At 39.9% G+C, this 25,567-nt stretch overlaps 1 pseudogene; it reads left to right on the top strand.

Annotated features, from left to right (window-relative positions):
- The first annotated feature begins 24,096 nt into the window (after positions 1–24,096).
- LOC131821817 (prohibitin-2-like) lies at positions 24,097–24,964 on the top strand (annotated as a pseudogene).
- The last annotated feature ends 603 nt before the right edge of the window (positions 24,965–25,567 follow it).

A 25,567-nucleotide genomic window follows, 5' to 3' on the forward strand; every position in this document is an offset into this window, starting at 1 on the left:
AAGACAGAGAAAAACATTGCAAGAAAGGAGAACTACACACCATGATCTCTCATGAACACTGTCCTAAAATTCCCCAACAACATATCAGCAAAGTGAATGTAACAATACATAAAAAGAACTGTATACCACAACCAAACGGGATATCTTTCAGGCACCCAAGACCAGTCCAACATTTGAAGATCAATGGATAGAGTTCACATCGACTGGCAAAAGAACAAAAATCATATGATCACATCTATCAATGCAGAGAGCATTGATAATTCAACAGGCTTCATCTTAAAAACTCTCAGTAAACCAGGTATAGAGGGGAACATTCCCAACCTGATGAAAAAATTCATGAAAAACCTACAGGTAATGTCATGCTGAAGGATGACAGCCAGACACTCCCCAACCCCCAGACATGACTGCCATCATCACTCCTATTCAACATGTAATGGAATCCCAGCTTGTTACATAAGAAAGGAAAGAGGATTTAAAAGGTGTACAGATTGGAAATGTTGAAATACAACAATTTTTATTTGCAGAGGACACGATTATTTGTGTAGAAAATGCCAGAGAATCTACAAAACACCATTGCATTAATAAGGGAGTATAGTATGGTGCCCCCAATAGAAGGTTGAATATACACATGGCAATTGCTTACCTGGATGGGAACACTGAACAATCAGAATCTAATTGTCTTTAAATTATCTTTTTTGAAAAATTATTAATTCTCATCAGGTCTTTAACCATGTCCATTTCTGAGTCTTTTCTGACTTACAGTTTTATTTTTTAGTTCCGCTGTAGTTAAAAAACAGTGTTATATTAGTTTCAGGTTCACAAGATAGTGATTCAACAATTCCATATATTACTCAGTGTTCATCAAAATAAGTGTACTCTTAATCCCCTTCACCTGTTTCACCTGACCTCCCTTCTGGTAACCATCTGCTTGTTTTCTATAGTAAAGAGTCCGTTTCCTGGTTTGTCGCTCTTGCTTTCCATTCACTTTTGTTTCTTATTTTTTTTATTATGTTAAGCTAGTCACCATACAGTCATCATTAGCTTTTGATGCAGTGTTCCAAGATTCATTGTTTACGTGTAACACTCAGTGCTCCATGCAATACATGCTCTCCTTAATACCCACCACCACGCTCACCCACTTTTGTTTCTTAGATTCCACATATGAGTGAAATCATGTGGTATTTGTCTCTCTCTGAGTAGCTTATTTCACTTAGCATTATACTCTCTGGCTCCATAGATGTCATTGCAAATGGCAAGATTTCATTCTTTTTTATGGCTGAATAATATGCCAGTGTGTTTGTGTGTGTGTGTGTGTGTGTGTGTGTGTGTGTATACCACATCTTTTTTTTTTAAATTTTTTTCATTTTTATAAACATATATTTTTATCCCCAGAGATACAGGTCTGTGAATAACCAGGTTTACACGTTCACAGCACTCACCAAAGCACATACCCTCCCCAATGTCCATAATCCCACCCCCTTCTCCCAAACCCCCTCCCCCCAGCAACCCTCAGTTTGTTTTGTGAGATTAAGAGTCACTTATGGTTTGTCTCCCTCCCAATCCCATCTTGTTTCATTGATTCTTCTCCTACCCACTTAAGCCCCCATGTTGCATCACCACTTCCTCATATCAGGGAGATCATATGATAGTTGTCTTTCTCTGCTTGACTTATTTCGCTAAACATGATACGCTCTAGTTCCAACCATGTTGTTGCAAATGGCAAGATTTCATTTCTTTTGATGGCTGCATAGTGTTCCATTGTGTATATATACTACATCTTCTTGATCCATTCATCTGTTGATGGACATCTAGGTTCTTTCCATAGTTTGGCTATTATGGACATTGCTGCTATAAACATTTGGGTGCATGTGCCCCTTTGGATCACTACATTTGTATCTTTAGGGTAAATACCCAATAGTGCAATTGCTGGGTCATAGGGCAGTTCTATTTTCAACATTTTGAGGAACCTCCATGCTGTTTTCCAGAGTGGCTGCACCAGCTTGCATTCCCACCAACAGTGGAGGAGGGCTCCCCTTTCTCCGCATCCTCGCCAGCATCTGTCATTTACTGACTTGTTGATTTTAGCCATTCTGAATGGTGTGAGGTGATATCTCATTGTGGTTTTGATTTGTATTTCCCTGTTGCTGAGTGATATGGAGCACTTTTTCATGTGTCTGTTGGCCATCGGGATGTCTTCTTTGCAGAAATGTCTGTTCATGTCCTCTGCCCATTTCTTGATTGGATTGTTTGTTCTTTGGGTGTTGAGTTTGCTAAGTTCTTTATAGATTCTGGACACTAGTCCTTTATCTGATATGTCGTTTGCAAATATCTTCTCCCATTCTGTCAGTTGTCTTTTGATTTTGTTAACTGTTTCCTTTGCTGTGAAAAAGCTTTTGATCTTGATGAAATCCCAATAGTTCATCTTTGCCCTTGCTTCCCTTGCCTTTGGCGTTGTTCCTAGGAAGATGTTGCTGCGGCTGAGGTCGAAGAGGTTGCTGCCTGTGTTCTCCTCAAGGATTTTGATGGATTCCTTTCTCACATTGAGGTCCTTCATCCATTTTGAGTCTATTTTTGTGTGTGGTGTAAGGAAATGGTCCAATTTCATTTTTCTGCATGTGGCTGTCCAATTTTCCCAGCACCATTTATTGAAGAGGCTGTCTTTTTTCCATTGGACATTCTTTCCTGCTTTGTCGAAGATTAGTTGACTGTAGAGTTGAGGGTCTATTTCTGGGCTCTCTATTCTGTTCCATTGATCTATGTGTCTGTTTTTGTTCCAGTACAATGCTGTCTTGATGATGACAGCTTTGTAATAGAGCTTGAAGTCCGGAATTGTGATGCCACCAACGTTGGCTTTCTTTTTCAATATCCCTTTGGCTATTCGAGGTCTTTTCTGGTTCCATATAAATTTTAGAATTAGTTGTTCCATTTCTTTGAAAAAGATGGATGGTACTTTGATAGGAATTGCATTAAATGTGTAGATTGCTTTAGGTAGCATAGACATTTTCACAATATTTATTCTTCCAATCCAGGAGCATGGAACATTTTTCCATTTCTTTGTGTCTTCCTCAATTTCTTTCATGAGTACTTTATAGTTTTCTGAGTATAGATTCTGTGCCTCTTTGGTTAGGTTTATTCCTAGGTATCTTATGGTTTTGGGTGCAATTGTCCATGGGATTGACTCCTTAATTTCTCTTTCTTCTGTCTTGTTGTTGGTGTAGAGAAATGCAACTGATTTCTGTGCATTGATTTTATATCCTGACACTTTACTGAATTCCTGTAGAAGTTCTAGCAGTTTTGGAGAGGAGTCTTTTGGGTTTTCCACATATAGCATCATATCATCTGCGAAGAGTGATAATTTGACTTCTTCTTTGCCGATTTGGATGCCTTTAATTTCCTTTTGTTGTCTGATTGCTGAGGCTAGGACCTCTAGTACTATGTTGAATAGCAGTGGTGATAATGGACATCCCTGCCGTGTTCCTAACCTTAGCGGAAAAGCTTTCAGTTTTTCTCCATTGAGAATGATATTTGCGGTGGGTTTTTCATAGATGGCTTTGATGATATTGAGGTATGTGCCCTCTATCCCTACACTTTGAAGAGTTTTGATCAGGAAGGGATGCTGTACTTTGTCAAATGTTTTTTCAGCATCTATTGAGAGTATCATATGGTTCTTGTTCTTTCTTTTATTGATGTGTTGTATCACATTGACTGATTTGCGGATGTTGAACCAACCTTGCAGCCCTGGAATAAATCCCACTTGGTCGTGGTGAATAATCCTTTTAATGTACTGTTGAATCCTATTGGCTAGTATTTTGTTGAGTATTTTCGCATCTGTGTTCATCAAGGATATTGGTCTATAGCTCTTTTTTTTTTTATAAGATTTTATTTATTTATTTGTCAGAGAGCGAGCGAGAGTGAGCATAGGCAGACAGAGTGGAAGGCAGAGTCAGAGGGAGAAGGAGCAAGGAGCCTGATGTGGGACTTGATCCCAGGACGCTGGGATCATGACCTGAGCAGAAGGCAGCTGCTTAACCCACTGAGCCACCCAGTCGTCCCTATAGCTCTCTTTTTTGATGGGATCCTTGTCTGGTTTTGGGATCAAGGTGATGCTGGCCTCATAAAATGAGTTTGGAAGTTTTCCGTCCATTTCTATTTTTTGGAACAGTTTCAGGAGAATAGGAATTAGTTCTTCTTTAAATGTTTGGTAGAATTCCCCTGGGAAGCCATCTGGCCCTGGGCTTTTGTTTGTTTGGAGATTTTTAATGACTGTTTCAATCTCCTTACTGGTTATGGGTCTGTTCAGGCTTTCTATTTCTTCCTGGTTCAGTTGTGGTAGTTTATATGTTTCTAGGAATGCATCCATTTCTTCCAGATTCTCAAATGTATTGGCGTAGAGTTGCTCATAGTATGTTCTTATAATAGTTTGTATTTCTTTGGTGTTAGTTGTGATCTCTCCTCTTTCATTCATGATTTCTTTTATTTGGGTCCTTTCTCTTTTCTTTTTGGTAAGTCTGGCCAGGGGTTTATCAATTTTATTAATTCTTTCAAAGAACCAGCTCCTAGTTTCTTTGATTTGCTCTATTGTCTTTTTGGTTTCTATTTCATTGATTTCTGCTCTGATCTTTATGATTTCTCTTCTCCTGCTGGGCTTAGGGTTTCTTTCTTGTTCTTTCTCCAGCTCCTTTACGTGTAGGGTAAGGTTGTGTACCTGAGACCTTTCTTGTTTCTTGAGAAAGGCTTGTACCGCTATATATTTTCCTCTCAGGACTGCCTTTGTTGTGTCCCACAGGTTTTGAACCGTTTTATTTTCATTATCATTTGTTTCCATGATTTTTTTCAATTCTTCTTTAATTTCCCGGTTGACCCATTCATTCTTTAGAAGGATGCTGGTTAGTCTCCATGTATTTGGGTTCTTTTCAAACTTCCTTTTGTGGTTGAGTTCTAGCTTTAGAGCATTGTGGTCTGACAATATGCAGGGAATGATCCCAATCTTTTGATACCAGTTGAGTCCTGATTTAGGACCGAGGATTTGATCTATTCTAGAGAAGGTTCCATGTGCACTAGAGAGGAATGTGTATTCTGTTGCTTTGGGATGAAATGTTCTGAATATATCTATGATGTCCATCTGGTCCAGTGTGTCGTTTAAGGCCTTTATTTCCTTGCTGATCTTTTGCTTGGATGATCTGTCCATTTCAGTGAGGGCAGTGTTAATGTCCCCTACTATTATTGTATTATTGTTGATGTGTTTCTTTGATTTTGTTATAAATTGGTTTATATAGTTGGCTGCTCCCACGTTGGGGGCATAGATATTTAAAATTGTTAAATCTTCTTGTTGGACAGACCCTTTGAGTATGATATAGTGTCCTTCCTCATCTCTTATTAAAGTCTTTAGCTTAAATTCTAATTGATCTGATATAAGGATTGCCACTCCTACTTTCTTTTGATGTCCATTAACATGGTAAATTTTGCTCCACCCCCTCACTTTAAATCTGGAGGTGTCTTCGGGCTTATATGTTGGGTTTTGTTTTTTTATCCATTCTAATACCCTGTGTATTTTGACAGGGGCATTTAGCCCATTCACATTCAGGGTAACTATTGAGAGATATGAATTTAGTGCCATTGTATTGCCTGTAAGGTGACTGTTACTGTATATGGTCTCTGTTCCTTTCTGATCTACCACTTGTAGGCTCTCTCTTTGCTTAGAGGACCCCTTTCAAGATTTCCTGTAGAGCTGGTTTGGTGTTTGCAAATTCTTTCAGTTTTTGTTTGTCCTGGAAGCTTTTAATCTCTCCTTCTATTTTCAATGATAGCCTAGCTGGATATAGTATTCTTGGCTGCATGTTTTTCTCCTTTAGTGCTCTGAAAATATCATGCCAGCTCTTTCTGGCCTGCCAGGTCTCTGTGGATAAGTCAGCTGCCAATCTAATATTTTTACCATTGTATGTTACAGACTTCTTTTCCCGGGCTGCTTTCAGGATTTTCTCTTTGTCACTGAGACTTGTAAATTTTACTATTAGGTGACGGGGTGTGGGCCTATTCTTATTGATTTTGAGGGGCATTCTCTGAACCTCCTGAATTTTGATGCTCGTTCCCTTTGAAATATTGGGGAAATTCTCCCCAATAATTCTCTCCAGTATACCTTCTGTGTCCCTCTCTCTTCCTTCTTCTTCTGGAATCCCAATTATTCTAATGTTGTTTCGTCTTATGGTGTCACTTATCTCTCAAATGCTCCCCTCGTGGTCCAGTAGCTGTTTGTCCCTCTTTTGCTCAGCTTCTTTATTCTCTGTCATTTGGTCTTCTATATCACTAATTCTTTCTTCTGCCTCATTTATCCTAGCAGTGAGAGCCTCCATTTTTGATTGCACCTCATTAATAGCTTTTTTTTATTTCAACTTGGTTAGATTTTAGTTCTTTTATTTCTCCAGAAAGGGCTTTTTTATCTCCCGAGAGGGTTTCTCTAATATCTTCCATGCCTTTTTCGAGCCCGGCTAGAACCTTGAGAATTGTCATTCTGAACTCTAGATCTGACATATTACCAATGTATGTATTGATTAGGTCCCTAGCCTTCGGTAATGCCTCTTGTGCTTTTTTTTTGTGGTGAATTTTTCCGTCTTGTCATTTTGTCCAGATAAGTGTATATGAAGGAGCAAGTAAAATACTAAAAGGGTGGCAACAACCCCAGGAAAATATGCTTTAACCAAATTAGAAGAGATCCCAAATCGTGAGGGGGGAGAAAGGAGATTAACAGAGGTTCAAAAAGGAAGAAAGAAAAAAAAGAAAAAAGAAAAGAAAAGAATTTTAAAAAGAAAACAAATAAGAAAAATATAAAAAAGAAAAAAATATATATATTGGATAAACTAGTTAAAAAACGTTAAAAAAAAAAAAGGTAAAAGTTAAAAAAATAATTTACCAGAAGGCGAGAAAAAAAAAATGATAAAAAAAAATTAAATTAACTGCAAGACTAAAAAAATCACAGGGAGAAAGCCATGAGTTCCGTGCTTTGCTTTCTCCTCCTCTGGAATTCTGCTGATCTCCTTGGTATTGAAACCGCACTCCTTGGTAGGTGAACATGGTCTTGGCTGGATTTCTTTTTGATCTTCTGGGGGAGGGGCCTGTTGTAGCGATTCTCAAGTGTCTTTGCCCCAGGCGGAATTGCACCGCCCTTACCAGGGGCCGGGGTGAGTAATCCCTTCGGGTGTGTTTCAGGAGCTTTTGTTCCCTGAGCGCTTTCTGTAGAGTTCCGGAGGACAGGAATACAAATGGCGGCCTCCTGGTCTCCAGCCCGGAAGAGCCGAGAGCCCAGGGCCCCACTCCTCAGTGCGTCCTCAGAGAACAGCGCCCAGTTACTCCCGTCTGCCTGACCTCCGGCCGCGCTCCGAGCTCACCGAGCCCAAGCTGTGAGCTTACTGTCGGCTCTGTCTCTGTAGCCGGCTTTCCCGTTCCAATACCTGCAAGCTCTGCGACACTCAGACACCCCCGATCCTTCTGTGACCCTGCGGGACCTGAGGCCATGCTGACCCCGCGTGGGCTTTGCCCCGGTTTAGCCTCTGGAGCGATGTCCCTCAGCAGAACAGACTTTTAAAAGTCCTGATTTTGTGCTGCGTTTCTCCGCCGCTTACCGGGAGCCGGCCCCTCCCCCCCGGGGTCTATCTTCCCGTCGCTTTGGATTCACTTCTCCGCCGGTCCTACCTTTCAGAAAGTGGTTGTTTTTCTGTTTCCAGAATTGCTGTTCTTCTCTTCGAAATGCCGATGGATGTTCAGGTGTTTGCAATCTTTAGATAAGCTATCTAGCTGATCTCCGGCTAGCTGAAGTAGTCTCAGCCTACTACTTCTCCGCCATCTTGACTCTGTACCACATCTTTATCCATTCATCTACTGATGAACATTTGGGCTGAGTGGTATTGCATTGTGTGTGTATACATATTTGTGTGTGTATGTATACATGGATTCCACTTCTGGTGTTCTGTATCACACACACACCCCATACAATTTTATCCGTTCATCTGTCAATGGACATTTGGGCTGCTTCCATTATTTGGCTATGGTAAATACTGCTGTAATAAAAATAAGGGTACATATATCCCTTCAACTTAGTGGTTTTGTATTCTTTGGGTAAATACCCAATAGTGCAATTACTAGATCATATGATAGTTCTATTTTTAAATTTTTGAGGACCCTCCAGTCTGTCCTTCCACAGTGGCTGCACTAGTTTGCATTCCCACCAACAGTGCACGAGGCATTTCTTTATCTCTATATCCTCGCCAACCCTTGTCGTTTCTTATGTTTTGGGCTTTAGCCATTCTGACAGGGATGATGCAATAGCTCATTGCAGTTTTGATTTACTGATGATGAGTGATGTTGTGCATCTTTTCATGTGTCCGTTGGTCATCTGTATGTCTTCTTTGAAGAAATGTCTGTTCATGTCTTCTGTCAATTTTTTAACTGGCTAAAGGGTTAGTATCCAACTAACATTCCCCCCACCCCCAACTACCTTTTGCAATAGTAGCCCTATATATCAAGTACTTAGGTACACATATAACAAATATACACAGAATCTGTGGAAAACCACAAACGATGATGATGTAGAAATCAAATAAAATCTAACTAAAAGGAGATGTATTCCATATACATGGACTGGAAAACTCGCACTTGTTAAAATTTCAATTCTTCCCAGACTTACATAGAGAAACAACACAATACCCATCTAAACTGCAGCAAACTCTCTGAAGATATTGACATACTGATCTAAAACATATAGACTCTAGAATAGAAAACACAATTCTAAATACACAATAGGTAACACAATTCTAAGAAAAGAAAAACAAAGGTCTAGGACTCATCATCTGATTTCAAGACTTATTATAAAGCTGTAGTAATTAAGACAGTGTGGTATTAGCAAAGAACAGACACAGAGTTCAGTGCATCAGAACAGCAAACCTGTCAGAGACCTGCACAAATATGACTCAGTTGTACTTGACAAAGTTACAAGCAAAGTTTTATGGAGAAAGAATAGTCTTCTCAATAAATGGCTCTGGAGCAATTTGGACTCCAAGGTCAAAAAAGTTCAACCTAGCCCCAGACCTGACACTTTCACACAAATTAACTCAAAATGGACCAAGGGCCTATATCTAAAATTCAAACTATAAGGCATCTGGAAGGAAACATAGGAGAAAATCAACATGACTTTGGATTTGCTATACAGGACAGCAGAAGTACCGTCCATGAAAAAGAAAAAAAAAAAGAAAGCAGAATTGGACTTTATTAAAAATTTAAAAAATGCTTGCAGTCTACAAGAGAGGCTGTTCAGAAATGAAAGGCAAGCCAGAGACTGGAAGAAAAATATTTGCTAAAACTCATGTCTGATAAAAGACTTGTATCCAAATATACAAAGAACTGATATAACTCAACAACTAATATACAAATAACTCAATTACAAATGGGCAAAAGATCCGAATAGACACCTCACCAATTAAAATATACAAATGGCTAGTGAGCATATGAAAAGATGATTGAGATCATTTGGCACTTGGGAAACGCAAATTAAAGTAATAATGAGATAACACTACACATTATTCAGATGGCTAATATCCAGAAAACTGACAAAACCAACTGCTGGTGAGCATGCTGAGCAACAGGAGCAGCCATTCACTTAAGGTTGGAGCTCGAAACTGTACAGGAACTTTAGAAGACAGTTTGATAGGTCCTTACCAAAGTTAGAGTCTTAGAGTAATAAGAGAAAATAATCATACTATTATGTATTTGCCCAACTGATTGAAACACTTATCTCCTGTCAAATAAAAATCAGCCTCCAGAACGCACCCAGAATTAGTATGGAGAACACTATTCAAGGGATCATGGTATCGAAAAGGGGTGGGGAGAGGCACTGTAGTAACACAGAGAATACTCTGACCATTAGATCAGCAAGCAGCTCAAGAGTTAGGCCAAAAGGCTCCTTCCTTTACAGAGAGGACCCAGAGAACCTAGGGTGGAGGAATGGGATGAACGGGTGGTGTGAACAGACAGTGAATCAAGGAGTGCTTCACCCTGAAGCCAGCCTACTCTCAGAAGGGGCTGTGTGCTTGCACCTACTGCTAGTGGGTCAAAGTTCAGAAACCCAGGGAAAGGACAGAACCTTAAGCAGAGTCTGAGTAACAAGTATTTTTGCTCCACGTGTTCCAGTAAACACAAGTAGTTCAGCTAATCATTTATGAATTGAGAGATGGGAGTTCAGAGCGACCATGCCTGGTTTTGTCACAGCAAACAAGAGGGCAGCTGTGAACCTCACCCGGGTCATATGGGGAAGGAAGACTCCTTGCCGTAAGGGGTTTCCTGGAACACAAACTTGGGAGATCTCTTAACCTTCATCGTTTTCCAGGATCACAGGACAGCAGCAAAGGCCAACATTGTCTGTCCGCACAAAATCCTACACACCGATGTCTATAGCACCTTTACTCATAATTGCAAAACAGGGAGCAATCAAGATGTGCATCAGAGGTGAATGAATAAATGATCTGACTGCCTTCATACGATGGACTACTGTTTGGCAAAACAAAGGAATGATCTTTCGGGCTACAGAGAGATATGGATGAATCCTAAATTCCTACTGATAAATGAAAGAAGTCAGTCTCAAATGGCTCTCTTTGTGTGTGTGTGTGTGTGTGTGTGTGTGTGTGTGTGTGTGTGTACGTATGAGCGCACACGTGCGCGCGCATTCTCTGTGTGATCAAATTACAAGAAATTATGAAAAGGCAAAACCAGAGACAGTGAAGTGGTCAGTGCTTGGCAGGAGGTGTGTGTGGGGAACGGAATAGGTACAGGAGCTTTGAAACTACTATAGAGGTGGGTTATGGACTGAACGTTTGTGCTCCCAGCCTTCAGAAGTCATATGTGAATTCTAACCCCCAATGGGATGGTATTTGGAGGTAACCATTAACTAGGTTTGGATGAGAGTATGGCCTTCATGATGAGAGTAGTAGTGTCTTTGTAACAAAAGAAAATGCCCAAAGTTCTCTCTCACTCTGTCAAGTGAGGACACAACTAGAAGGAAGCCATCTTTAAGCCAGAAAGAGTGTACTCATGTAGAACACTCTGGTGTTCTGGTGTCCTGATCTTTGCCTTCTCAGCCTCCAGAGAAATAAACGTCTGTTGTTTGAGCCACCGAGTGTACGGTATTTTATTCTAGTAACCTGAGCAGACTAAGACATGACACTATGCAGTTGTCACAATCCATAGAGACTTACAACACACAGAATGAAGTTTAATGTACCCCAAATTTTAGGACATCATTAAAAAACTCAGGAATATCAGAATGGAATGCAGAATGTAACAAAAACTTCTCACCATATTTCAAAGGCATGGAAAAAAAAAAGCCCACTGAAGTTTGAAAGGGAAACAGTGTTAACCTAAGCAACTTTGGAAATGCAAGAACATGATAAAATGACAAAAGGACAACTTACATCCTGAGAGAAAATATTTTCAAACCACACATCTTAAAAAGGATTAGTAGTGGAAATTACAAAACCTCTAAACTCGACAACAATAGCATTAAAAGAATAAAATACTTACAAATAAAATTAACCAACGAGGTGAATTTATTACACCGCAAACTACAAAAAATCTGGGGGCACCTGGGTGGCTCAGTCAGTTAAGTGTCTGCTTTCAGCACTGGTCATGGTCCCAGGGTTCTGGGGTCAAGCCCCGCATTGGGCTCCCTGCTCAGTGGGGAGTCTGCTTCTTCCTCTACCTCTCCCCACACCTGCCTGTGCGCTCACTCTCTCTCTCTCTCTCTCCCTCTCACTCTCTCTCAAATAAAGAACTACAATCTTTTAAAAATGAAAACTACAAAAAATGCTGAAATAAATTTTAAAAGGACATAAATTAATGGAAAGGCATACCATGTTCATTTATTGGAAGACTTAATACTATTAAGATGTCAATAGTACCCAAAGCATTCTATAAATTTAATGCAGTACCTGTCAGAATACCAATGGCGTTTTTTGCAGATATAGTAGTACAATCCACCTTACGATTCATATGGACTCTCAAGGGACCCCAAACATTTTGGAAAAGAATGAACAAAGATAGGGGATTCACACTTCCTAATTTCAAAACTTACTACAAAGGTACAGTAATCAAAACAGTGTGGCTCTGGCATAAAGGCAGACACAGAGACCAGTGGAATAAAATAGTCAGAAATAACCTTGGTGCATGTGGTCAGTTGATTTTGAACAAGGGTGCCAAGGTCATTCAGTGGGAAAAGGATAGTCTCCTCAACAGGTGGTGTTGGAAAACCTGGAAGCCCACATGCAAAAGAATAAAGGTAGGAGATGACGGGAGGCCATGTGGTACATGCATGTGTACAGTGGGATAATTTTCAGCCTTAAAAAAGAAGGAAACTCTGCAATATGTGACAATATGCATGAAGCCTGAGGATAGTATGCTAAGTGAAATAAGCCAGTCCAAAAAAAGACAAGTACTGCATGATTCCACTTATATGAGGTATCTAAGATAGTTAAATTCATAAAATCAAACTGGAATGGTAATTAACAGGGAATCGGGGGGAGGGGAAAATAGGCAGTTATTAATTATTAGGCAGTTATTAATAGGCAGTTATTAATCCACAGGTATAAAGTTTCAGTTAAATAAAATGCATAAACTGTAGAGATCTTCCACACAACATTGCACCTAAAGTCACCAATAACATACAGTTAAAATTTGCTAAGAGGCTAGATCTCATGGTAAGTGTTCCTATCACAGTTAAAGTTTTTGTCTAAAGCTTGCACTTCATTAAACAGTCGTCCTTGCATTGGCAATAAATGCTGAACAAGCATTTATTCAGCACTACTGTGTTCTGGGCACTGTGGATTTCAAAATCCAGTCCCCTCAAGGAGCTCAGAGAGATGGAGGAGATAGTTGAGTGAACAGATTATCCCAAGAGAACATGAACATTAGGATAGCAATACAACACTTTGAGCACCGGGGAAGCACAGAGATGGAGCATTTAACCCAGCCAGCTCATCAGGAGGCTACAGAAGGCTTCTTGAGCACATGGCTTCCGAACTGTATGGAAAGATAAATAGAAATTAGTACAGTGAAGATCACTTCAAGTATAGGGAAGAACATTTTTTTAAGTGCCCAGAAATGAGACAAAGTATGATGCTTTCAGACAACTGGGATATTCTGTATGATTCATGGATCATAGGGCACAAAGACTGGAAAGGATAGGGGTTGAAGACAGAAAAGGCTGAAACTGTAGGAAGGGAGTATATCCTAGAGGACTTCATATTCATGCTAAGAAGCATGGGCTATCCTGACAGCAAGGGGAGTCACGGACTATTATGGAGCAAAGGAGTGCTTTTGTCCAGTTCTGTGATGATAAAAAGTGGTTTAATATTCATTTCTTCCATTTTTAGATGTTCCCATAATGTGAACCTTGTGGTTGTGGAATGAGAGAATTTGGAATATCATACTTTGTTCTACTTGAACATCTACTATGTTGCCATGCATTATATCAGAAAATTTTCATATATAGGAATTTTTCTAATCTTGCTGACGTTGTTAAGGTGTTGTTATTCTTGTTTGACAGATCAGGAAGCTGATGTTCAGAGAGGTCAGCAGATGTATCCACAGTTTTAGAGGTGGTAAGTGAAAGGTATGTGATGGAGACCATCATTTCAGGTGGTGTGCTCAGTCTTTCCTTAAACCTTTGGCTCTGCTATCTTATCTTCTAGTTCGCCACAACTCTTGTATTCACAAGAGAGGCAATTTGGTGGGAAGCCAGGGGAAATAAGGTTGAGGGATACTTTGGTATAAGATAACAGCACTGACACCAATTCAGGAAATAGTGGCTACAAATACTGGGCTGCAGGGGTGGTTTCAACATCCACAAATCAACCAGCGTGATACACCACATTAATAAAGGAAAGGATAAGAACCACATGATGGATGCAAGAAAAGCACTTGACAGTATCCTTTCTTGATTAAACAACAACAACAACAACAACAACAACAACAACAAAACCCTTAACAAAGTACAGATAGAAAGAACACACCTCGGGATGTCCAGGTGGCTCAGTCAGTTAAGCATCTGCCTTTGGCTCAGGCCATGATCCCAGGATCATAGGATCAGGTCCTTCATCTGGCTCCCTGCTCAGCCGAGAGCAGGCTTCTCCCTCCGCCTGTCACTCTCCCTGCTTGTGCTCGCTCTTGCTCTTTCTCTCTCTGACAAATAAATAAAAGGTAAGAAAGAAAGAATGAACGAACGAACATACCTCAACATCATGAAGACCATACACGAAAAGACCCACAGCTAGTTATCATCCTCAATGGGAAAAAATGAGAGCTTTTCCCCTGAGGTCAGGAACACGACAAGGATGACTACTCTCACCACCTTTGCTGAACATAGTATTGAAAGCCCTAGCCTCAGCAGTCTGACAACAAAAAGAAATGAAAGGCACCCAAATTGGCAAGGAAGAACTCAAACTATCAGTCTTCATAGACAACATGATACTCTAATGTAGGCATGTGATGTGATGAGCCCTGGGTGTTACATGCAACTGACGAATTATTGAACACTACACCTGAAACTAATAATGTACTATGTTGGCTAATTGAGTTTAAATTTTAAAAAAGTCTCCTCAGAGAAAAGAAAGAAAGATAGAAAGAAAGAAAGAAAGAAAGAAAGAAAGAAAGAAAGAAAAGAAAAGAAAGAAATAAGAAAAGAAAACCCAAAAAGCTTACAAGAACACATACTAGAACTGATACAGGAATTCAGCAAAGCCACAGGATATAAAATCAATACACAGAAGTCAGTTGCATTTCTATATAACAACAATGAAGCAGTAGAAAGAGAAATCAAGGAACCGATCCCCTTTACAACTGCAACAAAAACCAAAAGATACTTAGGGATAAACCTAACCAACGAGGGAAAAGATCTGTGCTCCGAGAACTATAGAACACTTAAAGAAATTGAAAAAGACACAAAGAAATGGAAAAACATTCCATGCTCATGGATCGTAAGAACAGATATTGTTAAAATGTCTATACTACCCAAAGCAATCTACACATTCAATGCAATCCCTAATAGAATGGCACCAGCATTTTTTGGAGCCAGCACAATCAATTCTAAAATTTGTATGGAACCAGAAAAGACCCCAAATAGGCAGAGGAATGTTGAAAAAGAGAACCAAAGTTGGAGGCATCACAATTCCAGACTTTAAGCTCTATGACAAAGCTGTAATCTTCAAGACAGTATGGTATTGGCACCAAAACAGACACATGGATCAATGGAACAGAAGAGAGAACCCAGAAATGGACCCTCAACTCTATGGTCAACTAATCTTCCACAAAGCAGGAAGGAATGTCTAACGGAAAAAAAGACAGCCTTTTCAACAAATGGCCTTGGGAAAACTGGACAGCGACATGCAGAAGAAAGAAACTGGACCACTTTCTCACACCATACACAAAAACAAACTCAAAATGGATGACAGACCTCAGTGTGAGACAGGAAGTCATCAAAATCCTTGAGGAGAACACAGGCAGCAACCTCTTTGACCTTGGCCATGGTAACTTCTTGTGAGACATGTCTCCAGAGGCAAGGGACACAAAAGCAAAGAGGAGCCACTGGGGCTTCATCAGGATAAAAATCTTCTGCACAGCGAAGGAAACAATCAACAAAACTAAAAGGCGACTTGCCGAGTGGGAGAAGATATTAGCAAATGACATTTTGGATAAGGGGCTGGTATCCAAGATCTACAAAGAACTCATCAGACTCAATACGCAAAAAGTTAAAAAAAAAAATCCAGTTAAGAAATGGGCAGAAGATATGAACACACATTTCCCCAAAGAACACACAGAAACGGTTAACAGACACATGAAAAAATGCTCAATATCACTCATCATCAGGGAAATGCAAATCGAAAGCTACAATGAGATACCACCTCACACATGTCAGAATGTCTAAAAATTAACAACTCAGGAAACAACAGATGTCGGGCACGATTCAAAGCAAGGGGAATCTCCTTGTACTGTTGGTGGGAATGCAAACTTGGTACAGCCACTCTGTAAAACAGTATGGAGGTTCCTCAAAAAGACGGAAATAGAACTACCCTATGACCCAGTAATTTCACTACTAGGTATTTATCCAAAGGTACAAGAACAGTGATTCACAGGGGCACATGCACCCCAATGTGGCTAGTGCTGTTATGAACAATAGCCAAAATATGGAAAGAGCCCAGAGATGTCTATCAGCTGAAGAACAGATGAAGAAGATATCACACACACACACACACACACACACACACACACACACACACTGGAATATTACCCAGTCGTCAGAAAGGCTGAAATCTTGGTATTTGTAATGGCGTGGATCGAGGAATTTGTAATGACGTGGGTGGAACTAGGGGTTATTATGCTAAGCAAAATACATCAGTCAGAGAAAGACAAATACCATATGATTGGACTCATATGTGGAATTTAAGATACAAAACAGAGGAACAGAGGGGAAGGGAATGAAAAATAAGATAAAAACAGAGAGAGAGGCAAACCATAGGGAACAAACTGAAGGTTCCTGGAGGGGACAGGGGTAGGGGGATGGAGTAAATAGGTGATGGGCACTTGTTGTCATGAGCACTGGGTGTTATACGCAGGTGATGAATCACTAAATTCTGCTCCCCAAAGTAACACTACACTATATTTTAACTAACTTGAATATAAATAAAATCTTGAAAGAACAAAATTAAGAAAATAGTGGCTCCAAATCCCAGTTCTGTTGCTTAGTCACTGTGTCATCTTAGGGCAGTTACTTCACCCTCTCTGAACCTCAGTTGTCCCTTTTTTAAAGTACAAATAAATTTACACAAACTTACTTCTGGGAATCAAATACAATAATTTATGTCAAGAATCTACTACAGTGCCTGGCATGCAATGAGCCCTCAATAAACAAGGGCACGTATTATTATAATACCTACTGTGTAACTATAGGGAAAGAGCCCTCTGTGAGCCTCAATTTTCTCATTTTCTGAAATCCAATGTGATTCATGTGTGTCTTACGAGCACAGTGCTGGGGACACAGTAGGCATTCACTAAAATAAACGATTACCAGTGTAGCATGGTATAATTACCATAGCCCTTGGTGAGAGTCAACATTGTATTCAAACACTGGCTTCAAACACTTGAGAAAGTTATTTAACCTCTTAGAGTCCTAGTATTCTTATTGGTCAAGTGGAGATAATATTCCTCAATTTGCCCAAGAGGCAGAGCTGTGAGAGCTGCAGATAATCTAGGTCAGTGGCCTGGCACATAGGACATACGCTGCACAGGAGGGTTGAATCCAGATTGCAGAGCCCTGAATCCCAGTCTTTTTATAAGCTGCTACAAAGCCTACTAAGTGGATACATTCTCTTTTCTTGAGTGAGAATGAGACATCAGAAAGTCACTAGTTTAAGTGAGAGCTAGAATCAGTTTCACAGCTATAAAGAACATATTCTAAAGGAGAGAGACTCATGGTAGAGAATGATGATGGGTATGGTTTATTATGTGCCTACTGTGTGCCAAGTACTCTCTAAGTTGAAATTCTAATCAGTCCTCCAATTCTGCAAGACAGTTATTACCATCACCATTTTTATAGTTAAGAACTGTAAAGCTCAGAGAGATTACGTACCTTGCCACGGTCACAGAGCTAGAAAGCAGCAGGTATGTCTGACTGCATAAGCCCAGGCTCTTTCAACTGTACAAAGATGTCTATGAAGTAAGCACTCCCATAATAAAGATAAAGAAAACAGGCTTAGTGTGAATTTATTTAAAAAAAAAAAAAAAACCTTTTTGTCACGACTATTTGCAGTTTAAAAATCAATAACACCCCTCCTTTTTATCCCCAAGTGGGGGAGGGGGGCGGTGGGGAAGAAAACGGCCTGTGCTGGTTCTAGTGGAACTGGAATGGCCAGGACAAAATCAGATAATTAGTAATAATTTATGGTGCCTATAGTATGTGCCACACATTATACTGGAAGTTTTTCATATACAGAATCTTTGCTAACCTTCCCAATGTTAGTAAGTGTTGCGATTCCTGTTTGACAGATAAGGAAACTGGTGCTTGGAGAGTCAGCAGATATATCCATGTTTTCAGAGGCGGTACGTGAAAGATACGTGATGGAGGCCATACTGCCTCCAGTTAAGGGACAGTCAAAATGGCACTGGAATTGTTAACAAATCTATTAATCAGCATATTAGAATTTTACAGTCTATTATGGGGCTGGCTTAGCTTCGGGTTATCTGCAACCTAATAAACCTGTAAATCAGACTCAAATTTTGTCTCCATTTGTCTACACTTAAGCACTAAATAATGATCACTCTTTATAGTCTTTTCTTCTCAATGATCAGTGTTAGTTATTTTTCTAAGTATTTTTCTAAGTCCACCCAGAGCAACATGTCTCTAGAGACGAAAAATTGCTTAAGCCCCAAAACCCGGGTTCTCATTGGAACCTATTCCATGTCCTAATCACAGAGTTTTTTCCATCGTGGATTTTCTGATGTCAAACAAGATGAGACTTCCAACTGAAGGCCTTTTCACACTCATTGCATTCATAGGCATTCTCTTCACTGTGAATTCGGATGATGGTAAATAAGGTGAGATATCCGCAGAAAGGCTTCATCACATGTGGTTGCATTCTTAGGACTTTTCCTCATTATGGATATTCTAATAGTCATTAAGAGCAGATCTCCACCTTACCTTTTTTTTTTTTTTTTTTTTCCCACATGGGCTGCACAAATAGGGTTTTTTAGCACTCTAAATTCTGGTTTGTTCAATAAGGTGTGAACTCTGGCCAAAAGCTTTTCCATATTCATTACACTCATATGGTATTTCTCTACTATGACTTTCCTGATGCTGAATAGGATTTGAGCCCCAAATAAATGCTATTCCGCATACATCACACTTGTAAGGCTTTCTTCACTATGAATTTCACTATTTCTTCACTATTTCTTCACTATGAATTAAGAGATGACCTGTAACTGAAGGCTTTCTCATATTTATTACACTATAAGGTTGTCCCCTCCTATGAGAGCTCTGATAAAATGTGAACTATTGCTGAAAGTTTACCACATTCATTGTATTCTGAAGGTTTCTCCGTATTCAGACATTTTATATGTCTTATATATGCTGCACTGGGCTCAAAACTAGGATTATATGAACCACAAGTTGGGGATTTATCACAAATGGGATTTTCCTCTGATGACACAGAGTTTTCCCTCACATCAGAGCTCCTGTCACATCCAAACAATTCATAGTTCATCTCCCGCGTGGGGCTTAGTCCATCGGCCATTATTCTCAAACTGTAATCTCTGGAAGGAATGGGTTCCAGTCATTCCCATGCTGAGTTTCCCTGGGATATCACTGAACTGACTCACTTCTTCAAAGGCAGGGTCCTTCTTCAAAGAAGAGCCCAAGGAATTCTGGCCAACAAAATCCACTTGGGTTTAGCCTCTTCAGGTACTTTTTGGTTATTTTTAAGATTTTTATTTATTTGTTTGAGAGAGAGTGAGAGCAAGAGAGATCACAGAGGGACAGGGAGAAGCAGACTCACAGCCAAGGGGGGACCCTGATGCGGGACTCGATCCCAGGACCCTGAGATCATGACCTGAGCCGAAGGCAGACGCTTAGCCCACTGAGCCACCCAGGCACCCCGGGTACTTTTTGGTTAAAAATAAGATTGTGTTCATTGGGGTTTATCAACTGAAATGATAAAAATAAAATTAAAAAGTATCAACTGTTTTCTATATTGAGAATAAATCGATTGCCAGTCTGAAATCATGGAAGAAAGGATTACCGAGTTCAAACAAATGCCCATTTGCCATCATATTAAAGGACAGGACGAGCAAGTTGAAAAACGGGTTTCTGCCCCTGCCACCACACTGGATGTGTGTGTGTGTGTGTGTGTGTGTGTGTGTGTTCGCGCATGCACATGCACACACACACACACACACACACACACACACACAAGATATGCTGTTTTTAAATTCCCCCATATACTATCATATATTTTACAGTGAGCCAGGAAGAATGATTCCATTTCATAAATCAGGAATCCGAGACTAAAAACAATAAATATCATACTCACATGGCTAGTAATAACAAATCTTGGACTAGATATCATATTTTGAGTACTGTTATTTTTTGTAACATGAACACCAATTTGTATTTGAATTCATACGGAATTTCCTACTATAGCTATAATACCTGGAAAACTATGTAAAAGATTTCAAACCTGTGAGAATTTTAAAAAGAGAGAGGGAAGACAATAAAGCAAGAATATTTGTGTTTCTGCAATGCAGCAAGAATAAAGAAGCAAAACTGAATCCTACTCAGCCTTGAGAGTGCATTCCAGTCTGTTAGAGAGAAGGAAGGAAGTTGGCACTGTGGGTGAAAGAAATGATGGAGCCTGGCCAGAGTGTCCTGTACAGTCTAGACCACAGAGTTCTCTGAGGTAAGCTTATAGCCTTACAGTCTTGGTTTAGAAAGAAGATTTAGACAAACATCTCAGATCAGATGTTTCCTCTTAGACATCTCAAACTATGTGTTGAAGTTAACCCAAAAGCTTTTATCCATCTGGGTGCATCTAAGTTACTCTGAGTCTCCAGGACTAGGAGGAAGGAGGAAATAATAAATGGAGTTACAAGTATGTATCAGTCAGGGTCACAGCAGGAAACCGATAACACTCAAATTGGGTAATTTCAGGAGAGTTTAATAAAGGAACTAATGCGGTGTGGGCAAGGGTATAAGAAAATCAAAAAGGATTATCAGCATCCCCAGGCTAGTAACTGAAGGGTGATTTAGCAACTCCAGGCCCAAAGGACTGAGGGGAAAGAACTTTAATATATATCCCAAGCCCAAGAGAGCTAAGTATAGAGGGACACTATATAGAAGCTGGAACCTTCATATGAAGGATGTAGCCAGCCAATGATGAGCCTACACAGAGGGAGCTCAGAGGCATAAATGTCACGACATCACTCTCCTACCCTTTGACCTGACAGGGCTTCCCACTGGACAAGCTCAGTCAGAAGCCAGAGGGCAAAGTCAATTCCTGGGGCAAACAGCAGGGTGCAGAAGATTGGGAAATGGATCTGGAGACACAAATGAAAGACATAGAGCAGAGGGTATTTAGATGGTTGGATATATTTACCTGGCTTCCTCCAGGTAAGAATTGAACCATATAATCGAGTGATTTAACCTTTTTCGCCATCTCCAAAATCAATCAATAATCCACTTTGGTGAACCTCCGACAATATTTATAACAAGATTCTCAGAGTAGAGCTTAAATACCAGAGGTTAAGGAGGAAGGAAGTAGGAACTGGGAAACCATTCCATTTATTAGAGTGAAACAATATAAAATATTTGGAAATAAATTTGACAAGAAAAGCAGAATTATATGAAGAAAACCATAAAGTCTTTTGGAAAGACAGAAAACAAAATCTGACCAATTAGAAAGATAAACTATGTTCTTGGATGAGAAGATTTCATTGATATCATAAAATTAGAATACAATTAATTGAATATTAACTAGATTGCACAGGATTTCTTATTTTGGAATTGCACAAAATAATCTAAAGTTTATTTGGAAAAATAAATGACCAAGAGCAGGTAAGATTATTATGAAAAGGAATAGTGAGGGCATCTACCTTAGTGGATATGCTATAATGACAATACAATTACATACATGTATATATAATTAAATATAAAATGAAGGTGGCAATTAAATTTACATATAATTGACTGTTAATAATATTGAACTGCTATCGTATAGCATGTACCCTATAGTACATCACAGAATCCAGCTGAATTAGAGTTAAATATACGAAAACCAATATGAATGTTGCAAGGAAAATTAGGAAGCTAGAGGTACAATATAGGAGTCAGAGAAATCATCTCCACTGGAAATGGTGAGAGTTCGAAAAGATTAAAGGCTGACATTTGACTACATACAAATTCAAATTTTTTGAATGACAAGAGATATCATTAATATACAAATACAGATCAGCAAATATATTTTAATAAAGATGACAAGGGTTTAATATCCAAACTATATAGAAAGTAGTCTGAAAAACTAACTTAAAAAAAATGGGAAAAGGATAAGAGGAATTCACAGAGTAGCAAATCTAAACTGCCAGTATATTAATAAATATGGGTGGAGGGAGCCAAAAGTCTATGGTAGTGAGATAAATGCAAATTAGAGAAATAATGAGATTATTAGTTTGCATACATGAGATGGTTAAACATTAAGAGTTATAATTCTAATTATTGGTAAGGATGCAGCGAAAGGTTATTCCTATACACTGGTGGGAAAATTCTCAAGTCTTAAGACTTTGGGAACTTCAGAGCCAAAACTTGTAAAACCGTGTATTAAAACAATACACACAGACACACACATACATCTTGTACTCAGTAATCCAACTCCTGGATATCTCTTCCATAGAAATAGAAGCACAAAATATAAAGTCCTATGTGTGAGGATGTTTATAGTAATACTGGAAACAAAATTAAAGGCTCATCAAAACAAGAAGTGTAAATAAGCTATAAGATACCTACACCACAAATATGATACAACCATTTAAAACAATGAATTAGAACTATATAAGTTGACTCGGAGACATTTATACAAGGTTATCATTATATACATAATATACAAGATATGGAGAAGTACAATTAATACGATACCATCATGGTAGCAATGAAAAAAAAAAACATTATGTGTTTATACATGCATGCATGTGTATTTCTATCATGATTGATGATAAGAATGCAAAATAATATAGAAGGATACGTAATAGATTATTAAAATGGGTTAATGAGGAGATTGTTTTTTTTAGAAAAAAAGGAGGTGGAAATTCAAGCCCAAAGTAAGGAAAATAGTAGACTGCATTAAAAAGGTGGACATGTATGTATAACCACATTTATGTTGTCATGTGTGGAAAGGTGATGAAATTAAGATAATCAAAAATATTAAAGCAGAAATGTGATAGCATGATTTCAAATTAAAATGTTCAGCAATATTAAAAATTAAAGGTGTGATTCTTCACCTTAAAAACTCAATAGATGGGGCACCTAGGTGGCCCAGTCAGTTAAGCGTCTGACTCTTGGTTTTGGCTCAGCTCACGATTTCATGGGTCCTGACATCGAGCCCCACATTGGGCTCTGTGCTCAGTGTAGATTCAGCTTAAAATTCTCTCTCTCCCTCTCCCTCTGCCTCACCCCCCCCCCATCCCCCGGCTATTGTGTGCACAAGTATGTGGGCATTTGCACGCTCTCTCTCTCTTGCTCTCTCTCTCACAAATATAAATTTTAATTGGAAAAAGAAAAACCAATGGATGGAACAGAGGGAACACTTCCTAACTCACTCTATGAGGCCAACATTACCCTAATACCAAATTAGATAAAGACACTACAAGAATGGAAAATTACAGACCAATATATACCTCATGACACAGGTGCAAAAATATTCAACACATTTTTACCAAGTCAAATCCAATGATGTATTAAAAGAATTATATACCACAGTCAAGTGGGATTTATTCCAAGTATGTAAATCCAGTTCAACATGCAAAAATCAATTAAGGTAATCCATCCTATCAACATACGATCATACGGTCATATTGTTCAATGCATAAAAAACATTTGACAAAAACGCAAAAGCCATTCATGAGAAAAACTGTCAGCAAAGTAGGAATACTGGGGAAATTCCTCAGCTTAATAAAGAACATCTACTAAAAATGTACATATAACATCACACTTCTTAGGGATTAACCAGATGCTTTTCTGCTAACATCAGGAATAAGGACAGGATGTCCCTTCTCACCAATCCTATTCAACAGCAACGTCCTAGTTAATGTAAGAAGATAACACAAGACAAGAAAATGTATACAGATCGGGGCACTTCTGGTGTCCTTTCTCCTATGAGGACCTTGGGCCCCGGATCCACATGTGAAGGGTGCAATCTCTAAACTGGAGTGGGGTAGAAGCAGGCCAAGTCCCCCTTCTTGCCTTCGGGGCCACCGGCCTCAGGATCAGACCATGGCCCAGAACTTGAAATACATAGATAGAGGGACATGGGCAAGGTGCTAAAGTTGCTGCTGGGGGCTGGCACCATGGCCTACAGCACTCATGAGTCTGTTTCACCACAGAAAGTGGGCACAGAGCCATTTTCTCTAATCAGATGAGGGCCTTCACTTCAGGACCCCCTGGTTCCAGTACCCCATCATCCAGGACATTCAGGCTGGACCCTAAAAAATGTCCTCTCCCACAGGCACAAAAGACCTGCAGATGGTAAGCATCTTCCTGTGAGTGCTGTCTCAACCCAATGTCATGGAGCTTCCCAGCATGTACCAGTGCCTAGAGCTAGACTAGGAGGAGTGAGGACTGCCATCAGCTGACAAGGAGGTGCCTGAGGATGGTGTGGCCAAGTTCAATACCTCGCAGCCAATTATCCAGGGAGCCCAGACATCCTGGTTGATCTCATGGGCACGGAGAGAGAGGGCTGAGGAATTCGGCCTTATCCTGGTTGATCTCACGGGCGCTGACAGAGAGGGCTGAGGAATTCGGCCTTATACTGGATGATGTAGTCATCACAGAGCTGAGCTTTAGCTGAGAGAGTATACAGCTGCTATGGAAGCCAAACAAGTAGCTCAGCAGGAGGCCCAGGGAGCCCATGTTCAGGTGGAAAAAGCAAAGCAGAAACAGCAGCAGAAGGCTGTGTAGGCTGAAGGTGAGGCTGAGGCCACCAGGATGCTTGGAGAAGCCCTAGGCAAGACCCCTGGCTACGTTGGACTGTGCAAGATCTAGGAAGCCCAGAACATCTCCAAGAAGACTGCCACATCACAGAATTGTATCTATCTCACTGCTGAAAACCGTGTGCTCAATGTACAGGATGAAATTTTTGCTTTGAAAACTGACAGCCTTATCAAGGGTAATAAATGAGTCTCCCCAGCCCCAGAGAAAATGTGAATCTGCTTCCCCCACCCCTGGTTCTGAGGAGCCAGTGTGGGGTCCAATAGACCTCCATCCTGCCCCCAGTATCATGCCATAGTCCTCTCTGTGTCAGTTCTCCCAGCCCTTCCTAGATGAACATAGACTGGCCAGTTTTCAAGGGAAAGACCTTTCTCTTCCTCATGTTGGCCAGGGGTATTGGGACAGTATGATTTCTGAGTGATTTAGTACAGTATTGATTCCTCCTTCTAGGCTGAGGGGGTGATAACCACCATCCCAGGAATTCTCAATAAAAAGAAATAATGAAAGCTATACAGATTGGAAAGGAAGATATAAAACTGTCATTGTTTGCAGATGTCATGATTGTCTATGTAGAAAATTCCAAAGGGTTCTAACCCAAGATGCCAATGTAGGAAGATCCTGAACTTACCTCCTTTGTGGACATAGCAAATCTATACCTACTTATACAGCAATTCCTCCTGAAGAAGAACGGAGAGCTGACCGAACAGCTTCTGCACAACAAAAGATAGAGAGACCACATAGAGAACATTGAGCCGGAGACACAGTAAGGGAATCCCACCCCCGATGCTGCCA

This window comes from Mustela lutreola, chromosome X (assembly GCF_030435805.1).
Source record: "Mustela lutreola isolate mMusLut2 chromosome X, mMusLut2.pri, whole genome shotgun sequence".
NCBI lineage: Eukaryota > Metazoa > Chordata > Mammalia > Carnivora > Mustelidae > Mustela > Mustela lutreola.